The sequence below is a fragment of the Lucilia sericata genome, unplaced genomic scaffold, assembly GCF_015586225.1.
Source record: "Lucilia sericata isolate MDLA Ls3-8-SP2 unplaced genomic scaffold, ASM1558622v1 Contig000398F_arrow, whole genome shotgun sequence".
Lineage (NCBI taxonomy): Eukaryota > Metazoa > Arthropoda > Insecta > Diptera > Calliphoridae > Lucilia > Lucilia sericata.
Window position 1 is genome coordinate 80,935 of NW_023994416.1, and position 15,074 is coordinate 96,008.

A 15,074-nucleotide genomic window follows, 5' to 3' on the forward strand; every position below is an offset into this window, starting at 1 on the left:
TATTTGCTTTTGAACTTGTTGCTTTTGTGTAAAATACAAAACTTAGATAATATTTTTCATAAGAAAATCGAAACAAAAAGCTTCATGCTAAATTATTTAATAATATAACGACAATTAAAATTGATTGCAAATAAGAATTGTTAATGCAAAAGTTATTATTTTAATCAAAAAGCGAATAATAAATAATTGTAAATTGTTTCATTATGAAATCTTCCACAAGAAATTGACTTCGAAAATTCAAAGAGTTAATAGTCTGGTCTACAATCTAGCCAATAGGCTGGTTTATAGCCTATTTTTATAGTCTAGTCTATAGTCTAGTCTATAGTCTAGGTCTATTAGTCTATAGTCTATTAGTCTAGTCTATAGTCTAGTCTTTCTAGTCTATAGTCTAGTCTATAGTCTAGTCTATAGTCTAGTCTATAGTCTAGTCTATAGTCTAGTCTATAGTCTAGTCTATAGTCTAGTCTATAGTCTAGTCTATAGTCTAGTCTATAGTCTAGTCTATAGTCTAGTCTATAGTCTAGTCTATAGTCTAGTCTAGTCTAGTCTAGTCTATAGTCTAGTCTATAGTCTAGTCTATAGTCTAGTCTATAGTCTAGTCTATAGTCTAGTCATAGTCTAGCTATAGTCTAGTCTATAGTCTAGTCTATAGTCTAGTCTATAGTCTAGTCTATAGTCTAGTCTATAGTCTAGTCTATAGTCTAGTCTATAGTCTAGTCTTAGTCTAGTCTATAGTCTAGTCTATAGTCTAGTCTATAGTCTAGTCTATAGTCTAGTCTATAGTCTAGTCTATAGTCTAGTCTATAGTCTAGTCTATAGTCTATTCTATAGTCTAGTCTATAGTCTAGTCTATGAGTCTAGTCTATAGTCTAGTCTATAGTCTAGTCTATAGTCTAGTCTATAGTCTAGTCTAAGATCTAGTCTATAGTCTAGTCTATAGTCTAGTCTATAGTCTAGTCTATAGTCTAGTCTAGAGTCAGTCTATAGTCTAGTCTATAGTCTATCAGTCTAGTCCTATAGTCTAGTCTATAGTCTAGTCTATAGTCTAGTCTATAGTCTAGTCTATAGTCTAGTCTATAGTCTAGTCTATAGTCGAGTCTATAGTCTAGTCTATAGTCTAGTCTATATCTAGTCTAGTCTATAGTCTAGTCTATAGTCTAGTCTATAGTCTAGTCTATAGTCTAGTCTATAGTCTAGTCTATAGTCTAGTCTATAGTCTAGTCTATAGTCTAGTCTATAGTCTAGTCTATAGTCTAGTCTATAGTCTAGTCTATAGTCTAGTCTATAGTCTAGTCTATAGTCTAGTCTATAGTCTAGTCTATAGTCTAGTCTATAGTCTAGTCTAGTCTATAGTCTAGTCTATAGTCTAGTCTAGTCTATAGTCTAGTCTATAGTAGTCTATAGTCTAGTCTATAGTCTAGTCTATAGTCTAGTCTATAGTCTAGTCTATAGTCTAGTCTATAGTCTAGTCTATAGTCTAGTCTATAGTCTAGTCTATCTAGTCTATAGTCTAGTCTATAGTCTAGTCTATAGTCTAGTCTATAGTCTAGTCTATAGTCTAGTCTATAGTCTAGTCTATAGTCTAGTCTATAGTCTAGTATAGTCTAGTCTATAGTCTAGTCTATAGTCTAGTCTATAGTCTAGTCTATAGTCTAGTCTATAGTCTAGTCTATAGTCTAGTCTATAGTCTAGTCTATAGTCTAGTCTATAGTCTAGTCTATAGTCTAGTCTATAGTCTAGTCTATAGTCTAGTCTATAGTCTAGTCTATAGTCTAGTCTATAGTCTAGTCTATAGTCTAGTCTATAGTCTAGTCTATAGTCTAGTCTATAGTCTAGTCTATAGTCTAGTCTATAGTCTAGTCTATAGTCTAGTCTAGTATAGTCTAGTCTATAGTCTAGTCTATAGTCTAGTCTATAGTCTAGTCTATAGTCTAGTCTATAGTCTAGTCTATAGTCTAGTCTATAGTCTAGTCTATAGTCTAGTCTATTAGTCTAGTCTATAGTCTAGTCTATAGTCTAGTCTATATAGTCTATAGTCTAGTCTATAGTCTAGTCTATAGGTCTAGTCTATAGTCTAGTCTATAGTCTAGTCTATAGTCTAGTCTATAGTCTAGTCTATAGTCTAGTCTATAGTCTAGTCTATAGTCTAGTCTAGTCTAGTCTATAGTCTAGTCTATAGTCTAGTCTATAGTCTAGTCTATAGTCTAGTCTATAGTCTAGTCTATAGTCTAGTCTATAGTCTAGTCTATAGTCTAGTCTATAGTCTAGTCTATAGTCTAGTCTATAGTCTAGTCTATAGTCTAGTCTATAGTCTAGTCTATAGTCTAGTCTATAGTCTAGTCTATAGTCTAGTCTATAGTCTAGTCTATAGTCTAGTCTATATCTAGTCTATAGTCTAGTCTATAGTCTAGTCTATAGTCTAGTCTATAGTCTAGTCATAGTCTAGTCTATAGTCTAGTCTATAGTCTAGTCTATAGTCTAGTCTATAGTCTAGTCTATAGTCTAGTCTATAGTCTAGTCTATAGTCTAGTCTATAGTCTAGTCTATAGTCTAGTCTATAGTCTAGTCTATAGTCTAGTCTATAGTCTAGTCTATAGTCTAGTCTATAGTATAATCTATAGTCTAGTCTTTAGTCTATAGTCTAGTCTATAGTCTAGTCTATAGTCTAGTCTATAGTCTAGTCTATAGTCTAGGCTATAGTCTAGTCTATAGTCTAGTCTATAGTCTAGTCTATAGTCTAGTCTATAGTCTAGTCTATAGTCTAGTCTATAGTCTAGTCTATAGTCTAGTCTATAGCCTAGTCTATAGTCTAGTCTACAGTGTGGTCTATAGTCTGGTCTTCCGTGTGGTTTACAATTTTTTATTATCTAGTCAATAGTCTGGTCTATTAACTAGTCTGGTCTATTGTCCGACCTATAGTATGATCTACAGTGTGATGTATATATTCTATTATCTGGTCTACAGTCTAGCCTATAGTCTTCTCTATTATTTGGTCTTTAGTCTAGTGTATAGGCGCGTTTAAAGGCTGTTCAATAGTCTAGTTTAGAGTCTGGTCTGGTTCATAGACATGACTATCTATAATCTCATCCATAGTCTAGTTTACTGTCTGCTGTAAGAAGAGTTTCTTCTATAGGCTGATCCATTGTCATTGCGGTCCATAGTCTGGTCTATAATCTCGTTGTCTGGTATATAATCTGTTATATATTCTGGTCTATACTTACTGTAGTAAAGTCTATAGTCTGGAATATAGTCTAGTCAACAGTCTGGACTTTAGTCTAGATTATAATCAGGGCTATAGTCTAGTTTTAGTTTATATACTGGACTATCGATTAATTTGTAGTCTATAGTCTGCACTATAGTCTAATTTATAGTCTGGGCTATAGTTTAGTCTATAGTCAGGACTATAGTTTAGTCTATAGCATGGGCTACAGTCTGGACTATAATCTAGTTTATAGTCTGATCTATATTCTAGTTTATAGTCTGGACTACAGTCTTGTTTATAATCTGAACTATCGTCTAGCCCATTTTGAAACAATTAAAATCTATTTACATAACTATAGATTCAATTTAAATGCATTAAACGCCCCCATTGTAGGGTATCACATGATCAATTGTAAAACTACTACGATTTTAATTTTCGTTCTTTTTGCATTTGTAGCAGTTTTTTTATTACAATTGTAAAAAAGCAATTCTAAATAAAGACAATCAAATATAACATATAAGTATATTTAAGTCAAACACGTACAGCTTAATTAGTTTGTATAGTTTTTGTTTAATTCATTATAACAATGACAATTTCGTTGTAAGCTGAGCTCAGACAAAATTACATGTGGCGATCAAAAACGAATTTGTTGAACACTACTTCCACAACTTAAAAAGAAATAAATATTAACTGCTTTAGATATAAATTCAAGTTCGAGAAGAAAATGAACCTGATATGTTGAAATCAAAACATAAATGATTGCAGTAGTCAATTACGATATGAAACTTTTGTAAATATATACAAATTTTACATATCGACTAACTTAACTACATATACGAACCCTGGTGGTAGTTTTTACAGTTGCTAGTAGTAATTCATATCTAAAATTAACGTATACATATACCTTATACCGCCATCTAGCGGTTTGTAGTGTAGTTTTTTATAGTTCAACAAAAGCTTCTAATAGCAGAAAAAGCTTTCAACAAAATGTTTATACACAATTTTAAACTTTAAAACACAAAGAAAATTTTAGTACCTTTATATAAAAGAAAAACTTAAGTCACAACAATTTCGAAACAAATAGTTCTTTTTAGCATTGTTTAACTATATAAAGAATAAAAATGCCAATTTTATAGTAATAATAGACTATATATAAAATAAACTATAGACTAGATTATTGACTAGACAATAGACTAGACTATAGACTAGACTATAGACTAGACTATAGACTAGACTATAGACTAGACTATAGACTAGACTATAGACTAGACTAGACTATAGACTAGACTATAGACTAGACTATAGACTAGACTAGACTATAGACTAGACTATAGACTAGACTATAGACTAGACTATAGACTAGACTATAGACTAGACTATAGACTAGACTATAGACTAGACAATAGACTAGACTATAGACTAGACTATAGACTAGACTATAGACTAGACAATAGACTAAACTATAGACTAGACTATAGACTAGACTATAGACTAGACTATAGACTAGACTATAGACTAGACTATAGACTAGACTATAGACTAGACTATAGACTAGACTATAGACTAGACTATAGACTAGACTATAGACTAGACTATAGACTAGACTATAGACTAGACTATAGACTAGACTATAGACTAGACTATAGACTAGACTATAGACTAGACTATAGACTAGACTATAGACTAGACTATAGACTAGACTATAGACTAGACTATAGACTAGACTATAGACTAGACTATAGACTAGACTAAAGACTAGACTATAGACTAGACTATAGACTAGACTATAGACTAGACTATAGACTAGACTATAGACTAGACTATAGACTAGACAATAGACTAGACTATAGACTAGACTATAGACTAGACTATAGACTAGACTATAGACTAGACTATAGACTAGACTATAGACTAGACTATAGACTAGACTATAGACTAGACTATAGACTAGACTATAGACTAGACTATAGACTAGACTATAGACTAGACTATAGACTAGACTATAGACTAGACTATAGACTAGACTATAGACTAGACTATAGACTAGACTATAGACTAGACTATAGACTAGACTATAGACTAGACTATAGACTAGACTATAGACTAGACTATAGACTAGACTATAGACTAGACTATAGACTAGACTATAGACTAGACTATAGACTAGACTATAGACTAGACTATAGACTAGACTATAGACTAGACTATAGACTAGACTATAGACTAGACTATAGACTAGACTATAGACTAGACTATAGACTAGACTATAGACTAGACTATAGACTAGACTATAGACTAGACTATAGACTAGACTATAGACTAGACTATAGACTAGACTATAGACTAGACTATAGACTAGACTATAGACTAGACATAGACTAGACTATAGACTAGACTATAGACTAGACTATAGACTAGACTATATACTAGACTATAGACTAGACTATAGACTAGACTATGGACTAGACTATAGACTAGACTATAGACTAGACTATAGACTAGACTGTAGACTAGACTATAGACTAGACTATAGACTAGACTATAGACTAGACTATAGACTAGACTATAGACTAGACTATAGACTAGACTATAGACTAGACTATAGACTAGACTATAGACTAGACTATAGACTAGACTATAGACTAGACTATAGACTAGACTATAGACTAGACTATAGACTAGACTATAGACTAGACTATAGACTAGACTATAGACTAGACTATAGACTAGACTATAGACTAGACTATAGACTAGACTATAGACTAGACTATAGACTAGACTATAGACTAGACTATAGACTAGACTATAGACTAGACTATAGACTAGACTATAGACTAGACTATAGACTAGACTATAGACTAGACTATAGACTAGACTATAGACTAGACTATAGACTAGACTATAGACTATAGACTAGACTATAGACTAGACTATAGACTAGACTATAGACTAGACTATAGACTAGACTATAGACTAGACTATAGACTAGACTATAGACTAGACTATAGACTAGACTATAGACTAGACTATAGACTAGACTAGACTATAGACTAGACTATAGACTAGACTATAGACTAGACTATAGACTAGACTATAGACTAAACTATAGACTAAACTATAGACTAAACTATAGACTAGACTATAGACTAAACTATAGACTAAACTATAGACTAAACTATAGACTAGACTATAGACTAGACTATAGACTAGACTATAGACTAGACTATAGACTAGACTAGACTATAGACTAGACTATAGACTAGGCTATACACTAGACTATAGACTAGACAATAGACTAGACTATAGACTAGACTATAGACTAGACTATAGACTAGACTATAGACTAGACTATAGACTAGATTATAGGCTAGATTATTGACTAGTTTATATATTATACTATAGACTATAGATAAGACTATAGACTATACTATATACTAAACTATAGACTTGACTATAGACTAGACTATAGACTAGACTATAGACTAGACTATAGACTAGACTATAGACTAGACTATAGACTAGACTATAGACTAGACTATAGACTAGACTATAGACTAGACTATAGACTAGACTATAGACTAGACTATAGACTAGACTATAGACTAGACTATAGACTAGACTATAGACTAGACTATAGACTAGACTATAGACTAGACTATAGACTAGACTATAGACTAGACTATAGACTAGACTATAGACTAGACTATAGACTAGACTATAGACTAGACTATAGACTAGACTATAGACTAGACTATAGACTAGACTATAGACTAGACTATAGACTAGACTATAGACTAGACTATAGACTAGACTATAGACTAGACTATAGACTAGACTATAGACTAGACTATAGACTAGACTATAGACTAGACTATAGACTAGACTATAGACTAGACTATAGAGTAGACTATAGACTAGACTATAGACTAGACTATAGACTAGACTATAGACTAGACTATAGATTAGACTATAGACTAGACTATAGACTAGACTATAGACTAGACTATAGACTAGACTATAGACTAGACTATAGACTAGACTATAGACTAGACTATAGACTAGACTATAGACTAGACTATAGACTAGACTATAGACTAGACTATAGACTAGACTATAGACTAGACTAGACTAGACTATAGACTAGACTATAGACTAGACTATAGACTAGACTATAGACTAGACTATAGACTAAACTATAGACTAGACTATAGACTAGACTATAGACTAGACTATAGACTAGACTATAGACTAGACTATAGACTAGACTATAGACTAGACTATAGACTAGACTATAGACTAGACTATAGACTAGACTATAGACTAGACTATAGACTAGACTATAGACTAGACTATAGACTAGACTATAGACTAGACTATAGACTAGACTATAGACTAGACTATAGACTAGACTATAGACTAGACTATAGACTAGACTATAGACTAGACTATAGACTAGACTATAGACTAGACTATAGACTAGACTATAGACTAGACTATAGACTAGACTATAGACTAGACTACTATACTAGACTATAGACTAGACTATAGACTAGACTATAGACTAGGACTATAGGACTAGACTATAGACTAGGACTATAGACTAGACTATAGACAGACTATAGACTAACTATAGACTGACTATAGACTAGACTATAGACTAGACTATAGAGCTAGACTATAGACTAGACTCTAGACTAGACTATAGACTAGACTTAGACTAGACTATAGGACTCGACTATAGGACTAGACGATAGACTAGACTATAGACTAGACTATAGACTAGACTATAGACTAGACTATAGGACTAGACTATAGACTAGACTATAGACTAGACTATAGACTAGACTATAGACTAGACTATAGACTAGACTATAGACTAGACTATAGACTAGACTATAGACTAGACTATAGGACTAGACTATAGACTAGACTATAGACATAGACTATAGACTGACTATAATGACTAGCTATAGACTAGACTATAGACTAGACTATAGACTAGACTATAGACTAGACTATAGACTAGACTATAGACTAGACTATAGACTAGACTATAGACTAGACTATAGACTAGACTATAGACTAGACTATAGACTAGACTATAGACTAGACTATAGACTAGACTATAGACTAGACTATAGACTAGACTATAGACTAGACTATAGACTAAACTATAGACTAAACTATAGACTAGACTATAGACTAGACTAGACTATAGACTAGACTAGACTATAGACTAGACTATAGACTAGACTATAGACTAGACTAGACTATAGACTAGACTATAGACTAGACTATAGACTAGACTATAGACTAGACTATAGACTAGGCTATAGACTAGACTATAGACTAGACTATAGACTAGACTATAGACTAGACTATAGACTAGACTATAGACTAGACTATAGACTAGACTATAGACTAGACTATAGACTAGACTATAGACTAGACTATAGACTAGATTATAGGCTAGATTATTGACTAGTTTATATATTATACTATAGACTATAGATAAGACTATAGACTATACTATATACTAAACTATAGACTTGACTATAGACTAGACTATAGATAGACTATAGACTAGACTATAGACTAAACTATATAATAGACTACAGACTGTAGACTATAGACAATACTATAGACTAATCTAGTCTATAGACTATAGACTAGTTCCAATATTATTGCGCGAATTATAACAAATTGTGCAACTTTGTTTTATTATAGTTAGCGGTATTTAAATAAAATACTATGTATATATTAGGGTGATCGCCTCGGTTTTTCAACCGGTTTTAAAACCGGTTTTTTTCTGCTTTACCAGTGTCGGTTTTTTCTAAATGTTGATTTTTCGAATATCGAATAACCCGGTTTTTTTACTTTTTAAGAACCGGTTTCGAATACTTTTATTTGCTTTGTATTCAAAGATTACTTAAATTAATTTTTAAAGTAAATAATAATACAGCCCGTCTAAATTTTAAAAATATTGGAGTACAGGAACTAGAGTATATTTTTCTAAAGCACCTTTGGTTAAACTTTTTTGATTTTATTAATTAACAAATTTTATTTGTAAAATTGATTGGAATAACTGCTTGATAAAATTTTACCAATCTTAAGATTATATTCCTATAACAATAATTAATTTTCGGCTGAAATATTATGGAAGTGTTGGAATTTTAGAATAAGCTAGGATTACAAAGTTCCTTATGTTTAACAGAAGTGTCTCATTTTTTTCCTAATTTTTTTATATTAAAGAAATAATGTAAATCAGACGACTAGATCTAAAGTTATAATCTTTTAAACTGTTAAAAATCAGTTCGGGCCATGTTTAATTTATCAAATTTAAACATAAACGTTAATTTTTTCAAATTAAAATAGATTTTTTATTTATAATGAAAAACCGGTTAATCGGTTTTTTCTGAATTTGAAAAATATCAACCGGTTTTTTTCAAATGTCAACTATTCGAACTATTCGAAAACCGGTTTTTGGAAAATGTCGAATAATCGATCACCCTAGTATATATTAAAATTTAACTCTTACTTATATTAATTAACATAATTTTCAAGAAAATCTAAATTTGTTTTTTTTGTAATAGTAAACTGTTCTTAAGATTTTTCTATTTAAATCTGTTTTGCTATATTTAGTTGTTTTTCTTGCCACATTAACAAACCACAATTAACGCCTTAATAAGTTTTTCGGGGTCTGGATATCAAATAACCAAATAATAATAAACAATTAACCGCATTCAGTAAATGGAAAATCATTTCAAATAAATGTGCGAAAAAAATGCCATAAACAATAAATTAACAGTCAATAAATAAATGACAATTAGACACTGTTAAAATTTAAGAAAATCAAATTACATTCATATTTCCTTGGAATGACAACGAATGATACAATTATGATTTTGAGATTATAAGTTGAACTTAAATGGAATTGAATTGATTATAATAAATTTAGTGTTGAATATACAATAAACGATATTTTCAATCGACTTTTACATGAAGAACCTAAAATCAACTGGAATTGCTTAAATCGTAGGCCCATTATGAAAAGAAGCTTAATCTGTGATCAACATTTAAATCGAAAACTTTGTTGACTCGGATTTTGTTTTATATTAATTGCAACAACATAGGTCTGGAATCTAGAGTATGAGTATAACGGCGGGGCCTTGCTTGGTTACTCATAGGTGTTTAACTGTTTTAGTTAAAATTTTCCGCACCTTATTAAAAAGGGTGTTACAAAAAATATTTGTTTATTTTTCGAGGAAAACAACATGACCTCATTTAAAAATTGCCATAAACTAATATTTGCCAATTATTGAAATAGAAAAATTAAACTGATAAGTCATTTTATATTTATTTATACAAAATTAAATATCAGCCCGAAAATGATGTCACGACCGTTTGAACTGCACCAAACGGTGAATGTCCCTGAATATAATGGAATCTGTAGGGTCAATATGTTGCAAAATTTTGTTAATTAGGTTTGGTTGAGGTCTTAAAACACCCTTTAAAAGGTAATGTAGAATTAAGAGAGAAGAACTTCATACAGAAATAGTCAATCTCTGACAATCGAGGCAAAACTCGGTTTTATTTCTAAAATTTTTTCATATCCAAGTATACCGAATGTATTCTAGAGACAGACTATAAATCTTAACATTTCGCCAATATGCATGTAATTACTTCTCTATACTGCAAATCTGTAAAATAAATTTACAAACAAATGTTAATTAACAATGACCGACTGAAGTGCAAGAACACAAAAACAAGACAGAATCAAAGAATATTTACTAGTTATTAAGTTTCCAGAAAAAACATCATGATTATTGAAACACAGTTAGAAACAACACTGGGTTAATTGCAAGGAAATGAAAGAATAATTTTTGTGAACATTAAATGCAAATTAGCATGTCATAACGATTAACCCTAAGAAGAATAATCAGAGTTAGAGGAAGACATTTTGAAAATGAAATCTAATCTTTGGTTTAGTCTATAATATTCAGTCTAATCAAGAGTGTATTTCATAATCTAGTCTATAATGTAGTCTATAGTCTAGTCCATAGTCTTGTCTATAGTCTAGTCTATAGTCTAGTCCGTAGTCTTGTCTATAGACTAGACTATAGACCAGTGATGCCAAGTGTAGGGATTTTTCACTTTTTGTAGGGATTTTTTTCAAAAATTTCACGTGTAGGGAAAAAGGGAAAGATTTCTAACTCTTGTCAAATTGTAGGGATTTTTCAATTTCATAGTTTTTAACAACTAAAAATACACTCTTTCATGTATTAAACTTTTAAATTAAAAATGAAATCAGTTTTAAGTGTATCGTTAGTAAAATTCTGCTTGTAATTTCTACAATATATGTACCTACATATCGCTACAAGACTGGAATAATCCAAAATTCGGCTTTCTTGAACTAAGGTCTTCAAAACATGCGACATACTAAAATCTTTCATATAGATTTATGAAATTTCAAATATGTCTATTATTTTCGATGTGAAATCGATAAAAACTAAAACCCACGTTTTTGTGAATATTAGACAACTAAAAATTTAATTTCAATTTAGATGAGAAACATATTAACCTCAACTATCTGAATCTGGATTTTTAAAACCCCTTGAATTGTTTAAAAGTTATTAAAAAAATAGTTAAATGTCATTAAATATTCATATCCATTTTTCTTGAAACGATTTTTTGGATTATGCCAATCCTGTAGGGCGATATATTCTGACTCCTTATAGATAGAGTAGTCGGGGGCTTAATGCAGTAACTCAGGATTGAAAAAATGAATTTAATGTTCTGAAAATTTATAAAAGTAAACCGCAAAAAGTAAACGCAAAAGTAAACCTTATTTCAAATAATTATTTTATGAAAATTTTTTTTGTTGTTTGTTTTTATCACGATTCGATATACTGCCATAAATCTTTCAATTGTTTTTTTTTTTTAATCTTAACTGAAGAGTCAGGGTTGGAAGATTTGTATGATGTAAAATTGAAAGAAAAAAAATTTTAAATTTAAATTCTAGAAATTTCATTCCTAAAAATTAAAAGAAATACATACATATATGTATATTATAAAACGGAGCTAATATTTTAGTTTTTGATGTTATTTTTGTATTTTTTTAAGATAAACTTTGAAAAAAATGGAAAAAAGTAGTGTAGGGAAAATAAAAAGTGGGTGTAGGGAAAAAGGGATTTTTTCTTGTCTATAGACTAGACTATAGACTAGTCTAGTCTATAGACTAGACTATAGTCTAGTCTATAGTCTAGTCTATAGTCTAGTCTAGAGTCTAGTCTATAGTCTAGTCTATAGTCTAGTCTATAGTCTAGTCTATAGTCTAGTCTATAGTCTAGTCTAGTCTAGTCTATAGTCTAGTCTATAGTCTAGTCTATAGTCTATAGTCTAGTCTATAGTCTAGTCTATAGTCTAGTCTATAGTCTATAGTCTAGTCTATAGTCTAGTCTATAGTCTATAGTCTATAGTCTAGTCTATAGTCTAGTCTATAGTCTAGTCTATAGTCTAGTCTAGTCTATAGTCTAGTCTATAGTCTAGTCTAGTCTAGTCTATAGTCTAGTCTATAGTCTAGTCTATAGTCTAGTCTATAGTCTAGTCTATAGTCTAGTCTATAGTCTAGTCTATAGTCTAGTCTATAGTCTAGTCTATAGTCTAGTCTATAGTCTAGTCTATAGTCTAGTATAGTCTAGTCTAAGTCTAGTCTATAGTCTAGTCTATAGTCTAGTCTATAGTCTAGTCTATAGTCTAGTCTATAGTCTAGTCTATAGTCTAGTCTATAGTCTAGTCTATAGTCTAGTCTATAGTCTAGTCTATAGTCTAGTCATAGTCAGTCTATAGTTAGTCTATAGTCTAGTCTATAGTCTAGTCTATAGTCTAGTCTATAGTCTAGTCTATAGTCTAGTCTATAGTCTAGTCTATAGTCTAGTCTATAGTCTAGTCATAGTCTAGTCTATAGTCTAGTCTATAGTCTAGTCTATAGTCTAGTCTATAGTCTAGTCTATAGTCTAGTATAGTCTAGTCTATAGTCTAGTCTATAGTCTAGTCTATAGTCTAGTCTATAGTCTAGTCTATAGTCTAGTCTATAGTCTAGTCTATAGTCTAGTCTATAGTCTAGTCTATAGTCTAGTCTATAGTCTAGTCTATAGTCTAGTCTATAGTCTAGTCTATAGTCTAGTCTATAGTCTAGTCTATAGTCTAGTCTATAGTCTAGTCTATAGTCTAGTCTATAGTCTAGTCTATAGTCTAGTCTATAGTCTAGTCTATAGTCTAGTTCTATAGTCTAGTCTATAGTCTAGTCTATAGTCTAGTCTATAGTCTAGTCTATAGTCTAGTCTATAGTCTAGTCTATAGTCTAGTCTATAGTCTAGTCTATAGTCTAGTCTATAGTCTAGTCTATAGTCTAGTCTATAGTCTAGTCTATAGTCTAGTCTATAGTCTAGTCTATAGTCTAGTCTATAGTCTAGTCTATAGTCTAGTCTATAGTCTAGTCTAGGCTAGTCTATAGTCTAGTCTATAGTCTAGTCTATAGTCTAGTCTATAGTCTAGTCTATAGTCTAGTCTATAGTCTAGTCTATAGTCTAGTCTAGTCTAGTCTATAGTCTAGTCTATAGTCTAGTCTATAGTCTAGTCTATAGTCTAGTCTATAGTCTAGTCTATAGTCTAGTCTATAGTCTAGTCTATAGTCTAGTCTATAGTCTAGTCTATAGTCTAGTCTATAGTCTAGTCTATAGTCTAGTCTATAGTCTAGTCTATAGTCTAGTCTATAGTCTAGTCTATAGTCTAGTCTATAGTCTAGTCTATAGTCTAGTCTATAGTCTAGTCTATAGTCTAGTCTATAGTCTAGTCTATAGTCTAGTCTATAGTCTAGTCTATAGTCTAGTCTATAGTCTAGTATAGTCTAGTCTATAGTCTAGTCTATAGTCTAGTCTATAGTCTAGTCTATAGTCTAGTCTAGTCTAGTCTAGTCTAGTCTAGTCTAGTCTATAGTCTAGTCTAGTCTAGTCTAGTCTAGTCTAGTCTATAGTCTAGTCTAGTCTAGTCTAGTCTAGTCTAGTCTAGTCTAGTCTATAGTCTAGTCTAGTCTAGTCTATAGTCTAGTCTAGTCTAGTCTAGTCTAGTCTAGTCTATAGTCTATAGTCTATAGTCTATAGTCTATAGTCTATAGTCTATAGTCTATAGTCTATAGTCTATAGTCTATAGTCTAGTCTAGTCTAGTCTAGTCTATAGTCTAGTCTAGTCTAGTCTAGTCTAGTCTAGTCTATAGTCTAGTCTAGTCTAGTCTATAGTCTAGTCTAGTCTAGTCTAGTCTAGTCTAGTCTAGTCTGTCTAGTCTATAGTCTAGTCTAGTCTAGTCTAGTCTAGTCTAGTCTAGTCTAGTCTAGTCTAGTCTAGTCTAGTCTAGTCTAGTCTAGTCTAGTCTAGTCTAGTCTATAGTCAAGTCTAGTCTATAGTCTAGTCTATAGTCTAGTCTATAGTCTAGTCTATAGTCTAGTCTATAGTCTAGTCTATAGTCTAGTCTATAGTCTAGTCTATAGTCTAGTCTATAGTCTAGTCTATAGTCTAGTCTATAGTCTAGTCTATAGTCTAGTCTATAGTCTAGTCTATAGTCTAGTCTATAGTCTAGTCTATAGTCTAGTCTATAGTCTAGTCTAGTCTATAGTCTAGTCTATAGTCTAGTCTATAGTCTAGTCTATAGTCTAGTCTATAGTCTAGTCTATAGTCTAGTCTATAGTCTAGTCTAGTCTATAGTCTAGTCTATAGTCTAGTCTATAGTCTAGTCTATAGTCTAGTCTATAGTCTAGTCTATAGTCTAGTCTATAGTCTAGTCTATAGTCTAGTCTATAGTCTAGTCTATAGTCTA